At 43.2% G+C, this 20,248-nt stretch overlaps 1 non-coding gene across 1 annotated transcript; it reads left to right on the top strand.

Moving 5' to 3' along the window:
- Positions 1–19,746: 19,746 nt before the first annotated feature.
- Positions 19,747–19,818, top strand: TRNAP-UGG (transfer RNA proline (anticodon UGG)). The gene has a single exon. It is a non-coding gene; the product is annotated as a tRNA-Pro (tRNA).
- Positions 19,819–20,248: the final 430 nt, after the last annotated feature.

Below are 20,248 nucleotides of genomic sequence, written 5' to 3'. Positions count from 1 at the left end.
GTCGATGTGCGCTTGTATTAGTTTGTCTATGAGCGCCTGTATTAGTTTGTCTATGAGCACCTGTATTAGTTTGTCTATGAGCGCCTGTATTAGTTTGTCTATGAGCGCCTGTATTAGTTTGTCTATGAGCGCCTGTATTAGTTTGTCTATGAGCACCTGTATTAGTTTGTCTATGAGCACTTGTATTAGTTTGTCTATGAGCTCCTGTATTAGTTTGTCTATGAGCACCTGTATTAGTTTGTCTATGAGCGCCTGTATTAGTTTGTCTATGAGCGCCTGTATTAGTTTGTCTATGGGCGCCTGTATTAGTTTGTCTATGAGCGCCTGTATTAATTTGTCTATGGGCGCCTGTATTAGTTTGTCTATGAGCGCCTGTATTAGTTTGTCTATGAGCGCCTGTATTAGTTTGTCTATGGGCGCCTGTATTAGTTTGTCTATGAGCACCTGTATTAGTTTGTTTATGAGCGCCTGTATTAGTTTGTCTATGAGCGCCTGTATTAGTTTGTTTATGAACGCCTGTATTAGTTTGTCTATGAGCGCCTGTATTAGTTTGTCTATGAGCGCCTGTATTAGTTTGTTTATGAGCGCCTGTATTAGTTTGTCTATGAGCGCCTGTATTAGTTTGTTTATGAGCGCCTGTATTAGTTTGTCTATGAGCGCCTGTATTAGTTTGTCTATGAGCGCCTGTATTAGTTTGTCTATGAGCGCCTGTATTAGTTTGTCTATGAGCGCCTGTTTGAGTAATTATGTAAGCGTTTATGTGAGTGTCACAATGAGTGTCTGACTAACACTGTGAGTGTCTTTATGATTGTTTGTGAGTGCCTCAGTAAGTGTCTTTTAAAATCTCTCTGTGAGTGTTTAGTGTGTCTGTGAGTGTCCCCGTGTCAGTAAGTGTCTCAGTGTCTCTGAGTTTCCCAGTGTCTGTGTGAGTGTCCCAGTGTCTGTGAGTGTCCCTGTGCCTCTGTGAGTGTCCCGTACCATCTGTGAGTGTCACTGTCGCTGTGAGGGTCCCTGTGTCTGTGCGAGTGTCCTTGTGCCTCTGTGAGTGTCCTTGTGCCTCTGTGAGTGTCCCTGTGTCTCTGTGAGTGTCCCTGTGCCTCTGTGAATGTCCCTGTGTCTCTGTGAGTGTCCCTGTGCCTCTGTGAGTGTCCCTGTGCCTCTGTGAGTGTCACTGTGTCTCTGTGAGTGTCCCTGTGCCTCTATGAGTGTCCCGTACCATCTGTGAGTGTCACTGTCGCTGTGAGGGTCCCTGTGTCTGTGCGAGTGTCCTTGTGTCTCTGTGAATGTCCCTGTGCCTCTGTGAGTGTCCCTGTGCCTCTGTGAGTGTCCCTGTGCCTCTGTGAGTTTCCCTGTGTCTCTGTGAGTGTCCCTGTGCCTCTGTGAGTGTCCCTGTGTCTCTGTGAGTGTCCCTATGTCTCTGTGAGTGTCATTGTGCCTCTGTGAGTGTCCCTGTGTCTCTGTGAGTGTCCCTGTGCCTCTGTGAGTGTCCCTGTGTCTCTGTGAGTGTCCCTATGTCTCTGTGAGTGTCATTGTGTCTCTGTGAGTGTCCTAGTGTCTGTGTGAGAGACCCTGTGTCTTTTCTGTGAGTGTTCCTGTGTCTCTGTGAGTGTCATTTTTTTCTTTATGTGTCTCAGAGAGAGTCTTTGTAAGTTCTTTTGTCGCGTTGTAAACCACTCAGTGTCTATGTGGGTGTATCTGTGTCAGTCAGGGTGTCTTTATGAGTGTCTCTGTGAATACCTTTGTGAGTGTCTTCGTGAGAGTGTCTCTGTGAGCCTTTGTAAGTGACTGTAAAACCTAATGTGTCTCTGTAAGCATCTTGGTAACTTTGTGAGTATTTCCGTGAGTGTCTCTGTGAGTGCCTTTATGATTACCTGTGAAAGAATATATGCGAGTTCCTACGTGAGTGTCTTTTAGTGTTTCTGTGAGTTTATTTGTGAGTGTCTCTGTGATTGTCTCTATGACTTTCTCTTTGAGTGTCTCCTAGTATCTCTGATTGTCTCTCTGAGTGTCTCACTCACTCCTTCATGAGTTCCAATGTCAGTATCTCTTTGAGTACCTCTGAGAGAGCCTCTTTTAGTACCTCTGTGAGAGCCTCTTTGAGAGCCTCTTTGAGTACCTCTGTGAGAGCCTCTTTAAGTACCTCTGTGATAGTCTCTTTGAATACCTATTTTCATGCAAGAATTTTCTTGCATGAATGCAATGAATGTAAATCAGTACCTTTTTGTGACGTTGTGTGAATGTTTCTATAAGTGCCTCTGAGTGCTTCTTTGACCGTCTATGTGAGTATTTCTGTGAGTGTGTATTTCGGATTGTCTTTGCTAGAGTACCTGAGAGTGCGTCTTCGAATGTTTCAGTGTTTCTGAGTCTCTATGAGTACCTGTGAACTCATAGAAATGATGTTGCTCACATTACAATATACTTTCTATCATGATGATTAACGTTCTTACAAGGAGTTAGACTGGCTAACCTGGAGCTATTTTCACTAACAGAAAATTACGCTGGCTGACAAGAAGAGCTTTACTATAAACTGGGTTACACTAGCTCACATGACGGGGTACACTTACTAAGAGTTTACTCTTACTAATAAAGAGTTTATCCATACTAACAAAGAGTTTACTCTTAGTAACAAAGAATTTATATTTACAAACAAATAGTTTACACTTACTAACAAGGAGTTTACACTTACTAACAAATAGTTTACACATACTAACAAGGAGTTTATATTTACTAACAAAGAATTTACATTTACTAACAAAGAGCTTACATTTACTAACAAAGAGCTTACATTTACTAACAAAGAGCTTACACTTACTAACAAATAGTTTACATTAACTAACAAAAAGTTTACACATGCTAACAGAGAGTTTACTTACTAACAAAGAGTTTACACTTACTAACAAAGAGTTTACACGTACTAACAAAGAGTTTACACTTACTAACAAAGAGTTTACACATACTAACAAATAGTTTACACTTACTAACAAAGAGTTTACTCATACTAACAAAGAGTTTACACTTACTAACAAAGAGTTTACACTTACTAACAAAGAGTTTACACATACTAACAAAGAGTTTACACTTACTAACAAAGAGTTTACACTTACTTATAAAGAGTTTACACTTACTGACAAAGAGTTTACACTTACTAACAAAGAGTTTACACTTACTTACAAAGAGTTTACACTTACTGACAAAGAGTTTACACTTACTGACAAAGAGTTTACACTTACTGACAAAGAGTTTACACTTACTGACAAAGAGTTTACACTTACTGACAAAGAGTTTACACTTACTGACAAAGTGTTTACACTTACTTACAAAGAGTTTACACTTACTGACAAAGAGTTTACACTTACTGACAAAGAGTTTACACTTACTAACAAAGAGTTTACACTTACTTACAAAGAGTTTACACTTACTGACAAAGAGTTTACACTTACTGACAAAGAGTTTACACTTACTGACAAAGAGTTTACACTTACTGACAAAGAGTTTACACTTACTGACAAAGAGTTTACACTTACTAACAAAGAGTTTACACTTGCCCACAGACGTTACAGTTGCTAACAAGAGGCTTCACCAGCAAGCGGGAGGAACTACACTTGCTCACAGGAAAGAATGGATGTATGGAAAATAGAAACAACAAAGGAGAGAACAACTTTACAATCTACTGAACAAGTCAGTAAAGAAATGAAAAAAATACTTCAAGTTATGGAGAGAATTAAAGTAAATAACAATTTTCACTAGAGTCACACACACACACACACACAAACACACACACAAGCACACACACACACACACACACACACACACACACACACACACACACACACACACACACAAACACACACACAAACACACACACACACACACACACACACACACACATACACACACACACACACACACACAAACACACACACAAACACACACACAAACACACACAGCAGTGGTAGCTGTAGGTATTAAAGAGCAGGAAGGCTCTAATAGGAAAGAGTGGAATGATAAGGACAAAGCGGCAGTGAATGAAATACTGAAGGCACTAGACATGGAAGGGGCTGAGCATAGCATTGAGAAGGTTTTCAGGTTAGGCTGGTACAAAAAAGACCGAGACCGCGTGTTAGAGATAGTGTTTTCAAACGAGAACACAAAGGACACGATTCTAACAAAGAAAATCCACCTGCAACATGTGGGAGAATTAAAAAAAGTATTCCTCCAGAGGGACATGACGAGGGAGGAGAGGGCCATGGCGGCAGAAGCAAGGAAGAAGCGCAGGGCGAGAGGGGAAAACCAGGAAACCACAGCTCCCAACACATCACCCCCAGAGGCGAGGGGGGAACCCACAACCATCTACCCAGTAACACGAGCGGGGAGGGCAACCCCACCACCATCCTCTGCATAGAAAACCCCCCCTTTCCTTCCTGTCCTCCCGCCCCGTTCACCCCATACCCTCCCTGTCCTTCCCCCTTCACTTGACCCCCCACCCCTCATCCCAGTATCCTCTGCAACCCTGGCATCCACCTCACAAATCCTCACACCCATGACACAGCTTCCTCCACCAGCAGAACATTCACGAAGGAGGAGATTTGAGAAGGGAAAGAAGAAAGTGAGCCTCAAGGCAATGTACACTAACATAGATGGTATTACAAATAAGGCAAATGAACTTGGAGAATTGGTACTAGAGGAAACCCCAGACATAATAGCTCTCACAGAAACAAAGCTGACGAAAACAATAACAAATGCAGTGTTCCCACAGGACTATTATATTATGAGGAAAGAGAGAGAAGGAAGAGGTGGTGGTGGTGTGGCTCTGCTGGTAAGAAAAGGCTGGGATTTTGAGGAGTTGATTGTTCAGGGATGTAAAGGTTTCAGTGACTACATAATAGGAACAATAACAACTGGAGGGCAAAAAATTATAGTCGTAGTCATATATAATCCACCACCAAATGACAGAAGACCCAGACAGGAATATGATAGAAACAATATGGCCACCATTAACATAATAGAGAGAGCAGCTTCTATTGCTAGCAGGAATGGATCTGGACTACTAATCATGGGAGACTTCAACCATGGGAAGATAGATTGGGAGAACAGAGACCCGCATGGAGGACCAGAAACATGGAGAGCTAAGCTGCTGGACGTGGCAACAAGAAACTTTCTAAGCCAGCACATCAGGGATCCAATAAAAATGAGAGGAGAGGATGAACCAGCAATGCTTGATCTGATATTTACCCTAAATGAGTGGGATATAAGGGAAGTCAAGATGGAAGCACCCTTGGGAATGAGTGATCACAGTGTATTGAACTTTGAGTACCTGGTAGAGCTCGGAATTATCCACCCTGAAAAAGAACTAGGAAACAAAAGGCTGGCATACCGAAAGGGAAATTATGAGGAGATGAGAAGGTTCCTAAGTTAAATACCTTGGGACACAGTCCCCAGAGCTAAGTCTGTACAAGATATAATGGACTATGTCACCCAAATGAGTCTGGAGGCAGTAAGCAGATACATCCTGGCCCAAAAGGAAAAATCCGAGAAACAAAAGAAGAATCCATGGTATAATAGGGCATGTATGGAAGCAAAGAAACTGAACAAAAGGGCATGGAGGAACTTCCGGAATAACAGAACACCAGAAAGCAGAGAGAGATACCAGAGAACCAGGAATGAGTATGTCAGGGTGAGAAGAGAAGCAGAGAAAAGTTATGAAAAAGATATAGCAAACAAAGCTAAGACCGAACCAAAGCTACTCCACAGTCACATCAGAAGGAAAACAACAGTGAATGAACATGTAGTGAAACTTAGAACAGGCGAGGACAAGTATACAGAGAATGACAAAGAGGTGTGTGATGAACTCAACAAGAGGTTCCAAGAGGTCTTCACAACAGAACAAGGTGAAGTCACTGTGCTAGGAGAAAGGGACGTAAACAAGGCGGCCTTGGAAGAGTTTGAAATTACGAGAGAGGAGGTCAAGAGACACCTGCTGGATCTGGATGTTAGAAAAGCTGTTGGTCCAGACGGGATCTCGCCATGGGTACTGAAAGAGTGTGCAGAGGCACTTTGCTTGCCACTCTCCATAGTGTATAGTAGGTCACTGGAGACGGGAGACCTACCAGAAATATGGAAGACAGCGAATGTGGTCCCAATATACAAAAAGGGCGACAGGCAAGAGGCACTGAACTACAGGCCAGTATCCTTGACTTGTATACCATGCAAGGTGATGGAGAAGATCGTGAGAAAAAACGTGGTAGCACATCTGGAGAGAAGGGACTTCGTGACAAATCGACAACATGGGTTCAGGGAGGGTAAATCTTGCCTGACAGGCTTAACAGAATTCTATGACCAGGTGATACAGATTAAGCAAGAAAGAGAGGGCTAGGCGGACTGCATTTTCTTGGATTGTCGGAAAGCCTTTGACACAGTACCGCATAAGAGGCTGGTACATAAGCTGGAGAGACAGGCAGGTGTAGCTGGTAAGGTTCTCTAGTGGATAAGGGAGTACCTAAGCAATAGGAAGCAGAGAGTTACGGTGAGGGGTGAGACCTCCGATTGGCGTGAAGTCACCAGTGGAGTCCCACAGGGCTCTGTACTCGGTCCTATCTTGTTTCTGATATATGTAAATGATCTCCCGGAGGGTATAGATTCATTTCTCTCAATGTTTGCGGATGATGCCAAAATTATGAGAAGGATTAAGACCAAAGAGGACTGTTTGAGACTTCAAGAAGACCTAGACAAACTGAAGGAATGGTCGAACAAGTGGTTGTTTGAGTTCAACCCAACCAAATGTAATGTAATGAAGATAGGTGTAAGGAGCAGAAGGCCAAATACAAGGTATCATCTGGGAGAGGAAATCCTTCAGGAGTCAGAGAAAGAAAAAGACTTGGGAGTTGATATCATGCCAGACCTGTCTCCTGCGGCACATATCAAGAGGATAACATCAACGGCATATGCCAGGCTGGCCAACATACGAACGGCATTCAGAAATTTGTGTAAAGAATCATTCAGAACTTTGTATACCACATATGTCAGGCCAATTCTGGAGTATGCAGCCCCAGCATGATGTCCATATCTAGTCAAGGATAAGACTAAACTGGAAAAGGTTCAAAGATTTGCCACAAGACTAGTACTCCAGCTGAGAGGTATGAGCTACGAGGAGAGACTGCGGGAATTCAACCTCACTTCGCTGGAAGACAGAAGAGTTAGGGGGGACATGATCACTACATTCAAGATTCTGAAGGGAATTGATAGGGTAGATAAAGACAGGCTATTTAACACAAGGGGCACACACACAAAGGGACACAGGTGGAAACTGAGCGCCCAAATGAGCCACAGAGATATTAGAAAGAATTTTTTCAATGTCAGAGTAGTTAGTAAATGGAATGCACTAGGAAGTGATGTGGTGGAGGCTGACTCCATACACAGTTTCAAATGTAGATATGATAGAGCCCAGTAGGCTCAGGAATCTGTACACCAGTTGATTGATGGTTGAGAGGCGGGACCAAAGAGCCAAAGCTCAACCCACGCAAGCACAATTAGGTGAGTACAATTAGGTGAGTACACACACACACACACACACTCACATAAACACACACACACACACACACATACAAATAGTGGATTTCGTGCCAGATAGACCCTCTTATAAAACAATGGAATCAGAGGCGGTGTGCCAGAGAGTCCCACTTATCAAACAATGGATTCAGAGGCTGGGGTGACAGATAGACCCACCTCAGATGTGGCAGTTATTAATTGTAGTCTACGGTGAGACCCTGCAATATTTCACTTACAACAGCTATCACCTTTACTTAAACACTACCCCAAGGGTTAAACAAAAATCACATAATTTATTAAATACTTTATTAGGTAAAAACCACAAAAAATAGTTAATTATGTTAATAATTGTAGTCTACAGTGAGCTCCTGCCATATTTCACTTACTCTAGCTATCACATTTAAATACTACAGCACTACCCCCACCCCCTACCTTGTTCCTGGTGAGGGTTATATAGGAGTATTTAAGGAGTATTAAATTAAAAATCTCCCCCAAGGGAAAAAAAATCATCAAATAATTTATTAAATGCTTTATTAGGTAAAAACCACAAAATGAGTTAATTATGTTAATAATTGTAGTCTACAGTGAGCTCCTGCCATATTTCACTTACTCTAGCTATAACGTTTAAATACTACAGCACTAGACCCCCCTTATTCCTCGGCCCCCTCCACCCCCCCCCCCTTATTCCTCGGCCCCCTCCACCCCCCCCCCGGTCCTCATCTGAGTAGAATTCTGACGTCTCTTCGTCAGTGATCAGTGGGGGAAGGTCTTGACCCCTCCTCCCTTTCTTGGGGGTGGGGGGTGAGTTGGGTGGACGCCTTTTGGTTAAGTTTCCTCCTCACTCTGATTGGAAGTGTTCTGGAAAGAGATGGGGGAAATAATTTATAGTGATTAAAGGTTTTTTATAGGATTATATCTTTTATTAGAAAAATATTCTATTTTCTACAACTTACATGGCCTACAACCACAGTCCAGCCTGTAGCTGGCAGGTACCAATCAGCCGCGCTGTTAGGCCACTCCACGACTAATACTAGGGTTGCGAGCTCTAGGCAGGAGCCTCGTGTGACTCGCTGGTCACTCTCCTCGGTCGGCACCGCAGTGGGTAGTCTCTTCCACCAGCCAGCCCAGATACGGCGATTCCCGTCGCTGCCACTCCTCAGGCAGGCAAGTACACACTCAGCAGAGTTCGTCCGGGGGTAGGTCACAGCTTCTACAAAGCAGACTGGTGAAGAAACCTAGGCTGCCTTGGGAAGACTGATTCACAGTTTATCACAGCCATCCTAGATTGACTCTGTGAAAGCAGACACATCATCAGTACTGGGACACTACATGGGACCACTAGGAAACTTCACTTACTAGCTTAGACACAAACGTCCACCTCTTCGCTCCATAGATGGCGTTCACTGTCTAAGCATCACCTCACCAGAGGTCAGCAGCGGCTACTTCACGAGTCGACTAGGACAGGAATCCAGCGCCTATTGCCGGCATATCCTGTCACCACTAGGTGGTGATGTCCATGTTGTGGGGTTTTCGGGAGCGGACTCACAGATGGCGTGGACTTCACTGCTCCTTGCTCGGGCGAGGAATTCTGGTTCGTAACAGTCATCAATTAAATACAAAACTGACTCATTTGAAAAAGGATTCGTATACTCTAAAGGGTTAATCAGTCCTTGGGAGAGTGCAAACTTGTTTCGCAAAATGAGGTTGTTTGAAAGAGGATGTTCAGTATTATTTGCAGTTGACACTATAATTTTTGAGAATTTCCCGTGGTATTTAACACATAAATTTACCACCAGACTAGTTTTCCTAGAATTGCTGAATCCAGCGACAAATATTCTCGCCGGTTGATGAAAAATATTAAGTTGGTCGACTGTGGCAGAAGTACACTCCACCATATTTTCCTCATAAATGGTCAACAAATTGATCGAAACTGTGAACGCCAAGAAATCTGGACTCCACCTGCCAAAGATTATTGGGGAATATAAACCTGGATATGCGTATGGAAATGTCAAGACACACAAGCCTGGAAACCCACTTCGGCCAATCATCAGCCAGATACCCACACCCACGTACAGACTGGCGAAACGACTCAACGGCTTGCTGACTCCTTATGTCCCTTGCGCCTTCAGCCTGAAGTCTCCAAAGGAATTTGTTGACTTGCTGCGGGGAACACGGGCCACAGGGATAAGAGCCTCGTTGGACGTAGAATCTCAGTTTACCAACGTACCTGTGGATGAAACAATCGGGATGATAGCCGACAGAGTGTACCGTGATCCGGCCTGTACTCCTCTTGACATACCAGAAAACAGTCTAAGGAAACTACTCCAAGCTTGTACTAAAGAGGCACTATTCTTGAGCCCGGATGGACACATGTATAAACAAGTACATGGGGTCGCCATGGGTTCTCCCCTAGGTGTCCTGTTTGCAAACTTCTACATGGGTACCATCGAGCAAAAAGTCTTAGTCGACATGAACTTGAAACCGGCCATATACTGCAGGTATGTTGACGACATTTTTACACAGGTACTTGATGTCAGACATCTGCAGGAGCTGAAGGAGGCATTTGAGCAGAATTCTGTGTTGCGTTTCACTTACGAGATGGAGAAGGATGGGAAGCTGCCCTCTCTAGATGTAACAGTCATGGAAAGGAGCGGAGTTTTCCACACTGCAGTCTACACTAAGGAAACAAACATAGGAATGTGCCTGAATGCCAACAGTGACTGCCCGGCCAGGGACAAGAGGAGTGTTGTTAACGCTTATGTCGACTGTGCCCTCAGCCACAGCTCAGAATGGAAGCAAGTCGACGAAGAACTCTGTAGGGTAAGGCAGGTCGTAGTCAACAACGGCTTCTCCAATGGTTTCGTGGAAGACATCATAAGAAGGAAAGTGAAATGCCATGCAACCTCTGAAGAGACAACTAACACAACACCTATACCCCTATTAGACTATTTTACAGGAACTTCTTTTCCACAGCCCATAAAACGGAGGAAAGGGTCCTGAAAGATATTGTCAGTAGAAACGTTATCCCTACAGACAAAAATCAGAAGATACAACTGACGATTTACTATAAAACCAGAAAAACGGTCAGCCTACTCATGAGAAACTCTCCAGACACAAAGCAGAACGCTTTAAAAGAGACCAACGTCGTCTATGCCTTCAAATGCCCTCTTGGGGACTGTAAGCCTCAAAAAACCCAGTATATAGGCAAGACAACAACATCTCTTTGCAGGCATTTAACGATGCATAAGCAACAGGGCACCATTAAGGAACATATAATCTCTTCCCACAAGCAAACCATCACCAGAGAAATCTTAGCAAACAACACAGAAATCATCGATAGATACAGCGATAGCAGGCGGCTTGACGTCTGCGAGGCACTACACATCAAGAAGTCAACACCAGCAATCAACAGCCAATTAATGCACTGCTATATTCTACCCACTTCAAAACTCCGCTCCAATATAGAAGCATCAAGAAATATGGACCAATAGGCTTTCTACAATTTTTTCCATTCAATACCTATTGTTTCGTGTTCTGTCTTGTGTTTGAATTTAATACCCATTCAATACCCATTGTTTCGTGTTCTGTCTTGTGTTTGAATTTAATACCCATTCAATACCCATTGTTGAAAGTTTGTTTTCACCTCATCCACCTCACCCAAATGTAGATATAAACTCGAAGATGTGTAAGCTCTATTCAGTTTCAGTTGTGTGTTTGTAAACTAAAGGCTTTGAAAATGTAATAAGTTTTACGAAACGCGCTCAAGTGTCGCGTCAGACTAGAAATAAAAATGAATTTTGGAGAATTGATCTTTGAATTACCATCAACAGTGAAAAGAAACGTAAGAAAGATTGAGAAAATTCGTGTTAGAATTATTAATTTTACTTTTTCGGTCATATTTAATAATATATATATATATATATATATATATATATATATATATATATATATATATATATAATATATATATATATATATATATATATATATATATATATATATATATATATATATATATATATATATATATATATATATAATGCCTATTACATTGCTGACTCCTTACGTACCTTGTGATTTCAGCCTGAAGTCTCCCAAGGAATTAGTTGACCTACTGCGGGGAGCGCAGGTTACAGGGATGTGTGCCTCGTTGGATGTCGAGTCACTATTTACCAATGTGCAGGTGGACGAAACAATTGGGATGATAGCAGACAGAGTGTATCGTGATCAAGCTTGCACTCCTCCTGACATGCAAGAAAACACACTGAGGAAACTACTTCAATCCTGCACTAAAGAGGCACCCTTCTCGAGCCCAGATGGGCACATGTATAGGCAAGTAGATGGGTCGCCATGGGTTCTCCCCTAGGTGTTCTGTTTGCGAACTTCTACATGGGCACCATCAAGCAGAGGGTCTTAGTTGACATGGGCTTGAAACCCGCCATATACTGCAAGTATGTCGACGACATTTTTACGCAGATACCTGATGCCAGATTTTTGCAGCAGTTGATGGAGGCATTTGAGCGGAATTCTGTGTTAAGATTCACTTATGAGATGGAGAATAATGGGATGTAACAGTCACAGAAAAGAGCGGAGGCTTCCACGCTGCAGTCTACACTAAGGAAATCAACCTAGGAATGTGCCTCAATGCCAATAGCGACTGCCCAGACAGGTACAAGAGGAGTGTTGTCAACGCTTACATCGACCGTGCTCTCAGCCACAGCTCAGATTGGAAGCAAGTCCATGAAAAACTCTGTAGGGTAAGGCAGGTCCTAGTCAACAACGGCTTCTCTAAAGGTTTCGTTGAAGACATCATAAATAAAAAGTCTCCGTGGTGTAGTGGTAAGACACTCGCGTGGCGTTCCGCGAGCGCTATGTCATGGGTTCGTATCCTGGCCGGGGAGGATTTACTGGGCGCAATTCCTTAACTGTAGCCTCTGTTTAACGTAACAGTAAAATGTGTACTTGGATGAAAAAACGATTCTTCGCGGCAGGGGATCGTATTCCAGGGACCTGCCCGAAACGCTACGCGTACTAGTGGCTGTACAAGAATGTAACAACTCTTGTATATATCTAAAAAAAAAAAAAAAAAAAAAAGTGAAACACCATGCAACCTCTGAAGAGTCATACAACACAACACTTGTACCCCCCTATTAGACTATTTTACAGGAACTTCTTTTCAACGGCTCATAAAACAGAGTAAAGGGTCCTGAAAGATATTGTTGATAGGAACGATATCCCTACAGACAAAAATCTGAAAATACAATTGACAATGTATTATAAAACAAAACAAAAAACGGCCAACCTACTCATGAAAAACTCTCCAGATACCAAGCAGAACGCCTTCAAAGAGACCAACGTCGTCTATGCCTTTCAATGCGCACTTGGGGACTGTAAGCCTCAAAGAACTCAGTATATAGGCAAGACAACAACAACGTCTCTTTCCAGGCGATTAACAATGAATAAACAACAGGGGCTCCATCAAGGAACATATAATCTCTTTCACAACCAGACCATCACCAGAGAAATTTTAGCAGACCAAAGTGGACAAACATGGCAGGGAGAAGCACCTAGGCAGCAGAAGCAAGGAAGCAGCACAGGGTGAGAGGAGAAAACCAGGAAATTGCAGCCCCCAACGTAACATCCTTTGAGATTAATAGGGAACCTACAACCAGAAACCAAGTAACACAAGAGGGGAGGGCCACTCTACCACCCTCCTCTGCATAGACCTCCTCGCCCCTACCCCGAACCATCTCTGCCTCCACTCAAATGCTCAGCCAACCCTCCCTCCACCCCTCACCCCATAGACACCCTACTTCCCATCCCCCACTCCTATCATATTCCTTCTCCCCCATTTCTCTCCCTTTTCTCCCCCCCCCCAACATCTTCATCTCATACCCTCGCTGTCTACCCTTCACTTCTCCCACCATCCCTCACCCTAGAATCCTCTGAGATCCTAGTATCCATCTCACAAATCCTCATAACGAAAGGGACATGAGAAGGAACAGAAGAAAGTGAGTCTCAAGGTAATGTACACTAACACAGATGAGATTACAAATAAAACAAGTGAGCTTGGAGAATGAGCACAAGATGAAAATCCAGACATAATAGCTCTCACAAAAACAAAGCTAACGAAAACAATAACAAATGCAGTGTTTCCACAGTACTACCGTGTTGCGAGGAAAGAGAGAGAAGGAGAAGGAGGTGATGGTGTAGCCCTGCTGGTTTGGAGGTTTGGCTCCCAAAAGGCTGGAGGTTTGAAGAGACGGTTATTCAGCTCTGTGAAGGTTTCAGTGACTACATAACAGGTACCATAGCAACTGGAGGACAAAAAATTATAGTTATAGTCATATATAACCCCCCACCAAATGACAGACGACCCAGACAGGAATATGATAGAAACACCATGGCCACCATTAACATAACAGTGAGATCAACTTCTGTCTCTAACAGGAATGGATCTGGACTATAAATCATGGAAGACTTCAACCACAGGAAGATAGATTGGGAGAACATGGAGGACACACATGGAGGACCAGACACATAGAGAGCTAAGCTGCTGGACGTGGCAACAAAAAACTTTCCAAGCCAACACATCAAGGGACCGACAAAAATGAGAGGGGAAGTCGAACCAGCCATGCTTGATCTGATATTTACCCTTAAATGAGTGGGATATAAGGAAAGTTAAGTTGGAAGCACCCTTGGAAATGAATGATCACAGTGTATTGATCTTTGAATACCTGGTAGAGCTAGGATTTATCTCCCCCCAAAAAAGAACTATGAAACAAAAGGCTGGTGTGTCGAAATGAGATTCATGAGGACATAAGAAGTTTCCTGAAGGATATACCATGGGACACAGAACTCGGAGCTAAGTCTGTACAAGACATGATGGACTATGTCACCCAAAAGTATCAGGAGGCAGTAAACAGGTTTATCCCGGCCAAAAAAAGGAAATTCCGAGAAACAAAAGAAGAATTCATGACTTAGTAGGGCATGTATGGAAGCAAAGGAACTGAACAAATGTGCGTGGAGGAACTTCCGAAATAACAGAACACCAGAAAGCAGAGAGAGATACCAGAGAACCAGGAATGAGTATGTTAGTGTGAGAAGAGTAGATAAAAATTATGAAAATGATATAGCAAACAAAGTCAAGACCGAACCAAAGTTGCTGCACAGTGATACCAGAAGGAAAACAACAGTGAAATAACTGGCGATGAAACTTAGAATGAATGAGGACAGGTATACAGAGAATAACAAGGAGATGTGTAAAGAACGCAACAAGAGGTTCCAGGAACGAAGTGAGGTCACTGGGCTAAGAGAGGTGGCAGTAAATCAGGCGGTCTTGGCAGGGTTAGAAATTACAAGAGATGAGGTCAAGAGATACCTGTTGGATCTGGATGTGAGAATGGCTGTTGGTCCAGACGGAACCTCATCATGGGTATTGAAAGAGTGCGTAGAGGCATTTTGCTTGTCACTCTCCATAGTGTATAGTAGCTCACCGGAGACAGGAGACATACCAGAAATATGGAAGACAGCTAATATAGTCCCAGTATACAAAAAGGGTGACAGACAAGAGGCACTGAGCTACAAGCCAGTGTCCTTAACTTGTATACCATGCAAGGTGATGGAGAAGATCCTGAGAAAAAACCTAGTAACACATCTGAAGAGAAGGGACTTCGTGACAAACTGGCAACATGGATTCAGGGAGGGTAAATCTTGCCTTACTGGCATAAGGTTTATCTTGAGAAGATTTCGGGGATTAGCGTCCCCGCGGCCCGGTCCTCGACCAGGCCTCTTTTTTGTTACACATCCCCCAGGAAGCAGCCCGTAGCAGCTGTCTAACTCACAGGTACCTATTTACTGCTTGGTAACAGGGGCTTCAATGCGAAACAAACTTTTCGCCTTTTGGTATTCGCCTCCACTGGGGATCGAACCCAGAATCTCAGGACTTCGAATCCGAAGCGCTGTCCTCTCAGCTGCCAGGCGTCAGGTTGCGTAACTTAGAATATTAAAAGTTGATCCATGTCAACCAAACTTTGTGGAATAGTTGTAAATGAAAAGGGCTGCAACTACGTCAAGTTTCAGTATCGCAGCCTAATTAGAAAGTTAGGTAAAAAATTGTAAAAATCTCAACGAATTTTACATATTTTCAAAAATACACTAGAACCACAACTTTCAAATGAAATCAATTGAATGATTTCAAATGTTTAGTTTTTCTGATACAATGAGTCAAAGTTCCCAACAAAATTATGCAAATATATCATGTTTATAGCTATTTATAAAATCAATAAATGAACTTAAGAAAAAAGAGGTTTAACAAATTGTAGACACAAAATCAACATGCAACATGTAAGTTTCATGTAAATATAATTCAAAATAAAAGAGTAGAGTCACTTTAATGTAACTTGAAAAGTAATGAAGTCAAAGGTGTTGCAACCTGTGGCTGAGGTTGACATCAACCAATTTCCTTCAAAATTGGCACCCTTTCAGATAGGCTTACGTGCAGTCAGGTGTACACGTTTCATGCAAATTGTCAAAAAATTTAAAAAATCAATTTTTTTACATTTTTTGGATAAAACTAATCATTATATGTGTTATTATATGCTATTCTGATAGCTGAGAGTCATAGACATGATTTCAGTTGTCACTTGTGTTTGATGTTAATTTCTTATTATTTTGAAATTTTTTTGACACATTATTAAATATTGTATTCTTCCTTCCTGTTGAGGCTACGATGCTGAGACTCGGACCAGTTGAAGCCCTTTTTATATACAGCTAGTCAAAGACCTTTGATTGAAATCGAACCAGTTTTCATTCATTGCATTTTTTAAAGATATGCCTCCTTAATAATTCTACAACCAGGTAAGAAAAGGAAAGCAGGGCGGACTGCATTTGCTTGGAATGTCGGAAAGCCTTTGACACAGTACCCCATAAGAGGCTGGTACATATGCTGGATAGACAGGCAGGAGTAACAGGCTGTGTAAAAGGGAGTTCCTAAGCAATAGGAAGCAGAGAGTTACAGTGAGGGACGAGACCACAGATTGCCGTGAAGTCACCAGTGGAGTCCCACAGGGCTCTGTACTCAGACCTAACCTGTTTTTGATATACGTAAATGATCTCCCGGAGGGTATAGACTTATTCCTCTCAATGTTTGCTGACGATGCTCCACCCTGCAAGCCAAAATTATGAGAAGGAATAAGACAAAGGAGGACAGCTTGAGGCTTCAAGAAGACCTGGACAAACTGCAGGAATGATCGAACAAATGGTTGTTAGAATTTAACCCAAGCAAATGTAATGTAATGAAGATAAGTGTAGGGAGCAGGAGACCAGATACAAGGTATCTTTTGGAAGATGAAATACTTCCAGAGTCAGAGAGAAAAAGACCTGGGATTAATATCAGCGGCATATGCTAGGTTGGCTAACATAAGAACGGCCTTTACAAAATTGTGTAAGGAATCTTTCAGAACATTATATATCTGTTACGACCCTCTCGGGACACAACGGGGTTCTCACTCTGATGTTGTTAGAGTCAGATATATATATCCGTTCCCAAGCCAGTAGTGGCTATCAAGGGATGAGATCCGTGACGCAAGTAACTTAAAGGGAGTAGGGAAAGAAAGCTAAGAACTTAACATTATAATTTTCACCATCACCAATTAAATATATAAAATAAAAGAGTGCACAAGGGGGAGGGATATTAACACTTGACAAGGGGATTCTTCACAATGTAGTCTTCTGCTGAAGACTCTGGATCCATAAGCTAGGCGCTGAGTCCTTGGTGCTTTCTTCGTGGCCACACAACGAATTCTTCAAAGAAGCTGAGCCTACCCTGGCCACAGGTCAGCCAAAACACACGTCCACTGGGGGCACCGCCGTGGAGGCCGTCAACCACACGTCCAGCTGGTCTGCTGGCAGGTTCTGAGCCAACAAGGCTGGTACGGCCACTCCACGAACGATAAAAGGGGAACGCCCTAGACAGGAGCCTCGTGTGACACCACAAATCACTCTCCTGTCTTCAGTACCCCAGTGGATGATCGTCTCCAACAGTCGGTCCCGGGTAAATCCTTTTACTGCCACTCCACTGGCAGGCTAACACACCACAGTGTTCTTCCGGGGGGACGCCTTCACAACAGCTGCAGCAAGGTTCAAGGTATGGAGACTGGCTGCCTCGGGTAGACTGACTCCACTTCCATCACAGCAGTCCCAGGTCGGCTCTGTAAGCAGACACGTCATCAATAACTGGGACACTAAAACACCTCACTTACGGGCTCGGGCACAAACACCTGACGTATCCAGTCCATAGATGGCGCTGTCGTCGGAGCACCACCTCACCAGAGGTCAGTGGCGGCTGTGTTGTGAGCTGCACAGGACTGGAAACTGGCCCTTGTGGCTGGTACACCTTGTCCTCACCAGGTGTCGTCGTCCGTTTGGCGGGGGTTTCGGGAGGTGACCCACAGATGGCGTGGTCGTTACTGCTCCGTGTTCGGACGCTGGATCCGGGTTCGTAACAATACCACATATATCAGACCAATCAAGGAGTATGCGGCCCCTGCATGGAGTCCATATCTAGTCAAGCATAAGACTAAACTGGAAAAGGTTCAAAGGTTTGCTACCAGACTAGTACCCGAACTGAGGGGTATGAGCTACGAGGAGAGACTACGGGAATTAAACCTCACGTCACTGAGAGACAGAAGAGTTAGAGGGATATGACCCCCACATACAAGATTCTCAGAGGAATTGATAGGGTAGATAAAGACAGACTTTTTATCACAAGGGGCACACGCACTAGGGGACACAGGTGGAAACTGAGTGCCCAAATGACCCATAGAGACGTTAGAAAGAATTTTCAGTGTGAGAGTAGTAGACAAATGGAATGCATTAGGAAGTGATGTGGTGGAGGCTGACTCCATACACAGCTTTAAGTGTAGATATGATAGAGTCCAGTAGGCCCAGGAACCTGTACATTAGTTAATTGACCATTGAGAGGCGGGACCAAAGAGCCAGATCTCAACTCCCGCAAGCACAATTAGGTGAGAACAATTAGGTGAGCACACACACACACACACACTCCAGAGACTACATTACAGGCACCATGACGATGGGAGGACCAAGAGTAGTAGTAGCGGTGATATATAACCCACCACCAAATGACAGAAGACCCAGGCAAGAGTATGACAGAAACATTATGGGAGTCAACACCATAACTGAGATGGCAGCCACTGCTGTCTGTAGAAACTGATCCCAACTACTCATCATGAGGGACTTCAATCACGGAAGGATAGACTGGGAGAACAAAGAACCACACGGAGGTGAGGAAACATGGAGATCTAAACTATTGGAGATGGCGACAAAACGTTTTAACCCAGCATGTCAGGGGACCCACAAGAATGAGAGGAAAAGATAATCAGCGAGATTCGACCTAGTCTTCACTCTGAACGACTCTGACTTATGAGAAATCGGTTTCGAGGCCTCAGTAGGAATGAGCGACCTCAGTGTAAACACGTTTAAGTATTTGGTCGAAGAAGGGTTAATGAACTCAAGGAAGAGACCTGAAAACAAAAGGCTGGCATTCCGAAAGAGAAATTATGAGGAGATAAAAAAAAATCCTAACAGATATAACATGGGAAAGTTCAGGGGAAAGACGGGACAAGATGATGGACTACATCACCCAGAAGTGTAAGGAGGCAGCAGACAAGTTTGCCCAGGCCCGAAAGGAAAGAAACGAAATGCAGATGAGAATCCCATGTTTACATCAGAGATGTGATATAAAGTAGCAAAACAACAATATACAAGGGGTGCGGAGAAACTATAGAAATATCAGGACACTTGTGAGCAGAGAAAAATACCAGAGTGCCAAAAATTAATACGTCAGGGAGAGAAGAGAGGCAGGACAATATGAAAATGACTTAGCAAGCAAGGCAAAGAGTCAACCTAAATAGCTGCACAGCCACATCAGGAGAAAAACAACAGAGTTGGAACACGTAATTAAATAGAGGTAGATTCCCTACAAACGACAAGGAAGTGTGCAATGTTTACCAGTTGATTGATCGCAGGTTGAAAATTATGCTTTGCTCAAGAAAAACATCGCTTGCTTTAAATACTCGCATCCCGGATTCGAATCCCGGACAAGCTCTGGTAATTTCAATTGGCATATTTCATTCTAAAAAGGCGATTTAAATAACGTAACTAAACTCAAATATCCACGGCCTGTTGGTCTAGTGGTATGATTCCTGCTTTGGGTGCAGGAGGTCCCGGGTTCAACTCCCGGACAGGCCCTCAATATTTTCCTTCCCGAGCAAGTTAATTATACTGTAAAATTAATCACTTACATTTTATACATATTCGCTAACTCCTTTCATAATTTTAAATGAAGGGATAATAAAGAAATAGTTTAGGATTCATTGCATTAATTAAACAGCCAAAGGCTAGAAAAACGCGGTACAAAAGCTATTGCTCGATTCTGCAGGCTCAAATAGGTTAGTACAAATAGATGAGTACACTGTAAACAACAAATGGCATTTGTGGGGACTGAAAGATGTAGCTGCGGACTGAGACCATTAACACTTCAGCGCTTCACTAAAGAAGGAGGAGTTGTCAAAGGAATGGAAGACAGCCAATGTAGTGCCAATATGCCAGAATGAAAGGACACAGGAGCTACTAAAGTACACAGTAGCTTCATTATCCACCATTCTCAGTTAGGCGCTAG

The sequence above is a fragment of the Procambarus clarkii genome, chromosome 1, assembly GCF_040958095.1.
Source record: "Procambarus clarkii isolate CNS0578487 chromosome 1, FALCON_Pclarkii_2.0, whole genome shotgun sequence".
In the NCBI taxonomy this organism is placed as follows: Eukaryota; Metazoa; Arthropoda; class Malacostraca; order Decapoda; family Cambaridae; genus Procambarus; species Procambarus clarkii.
This window is presented reverse-complemented; position numbering and strand designations above follow the sequence as displayed.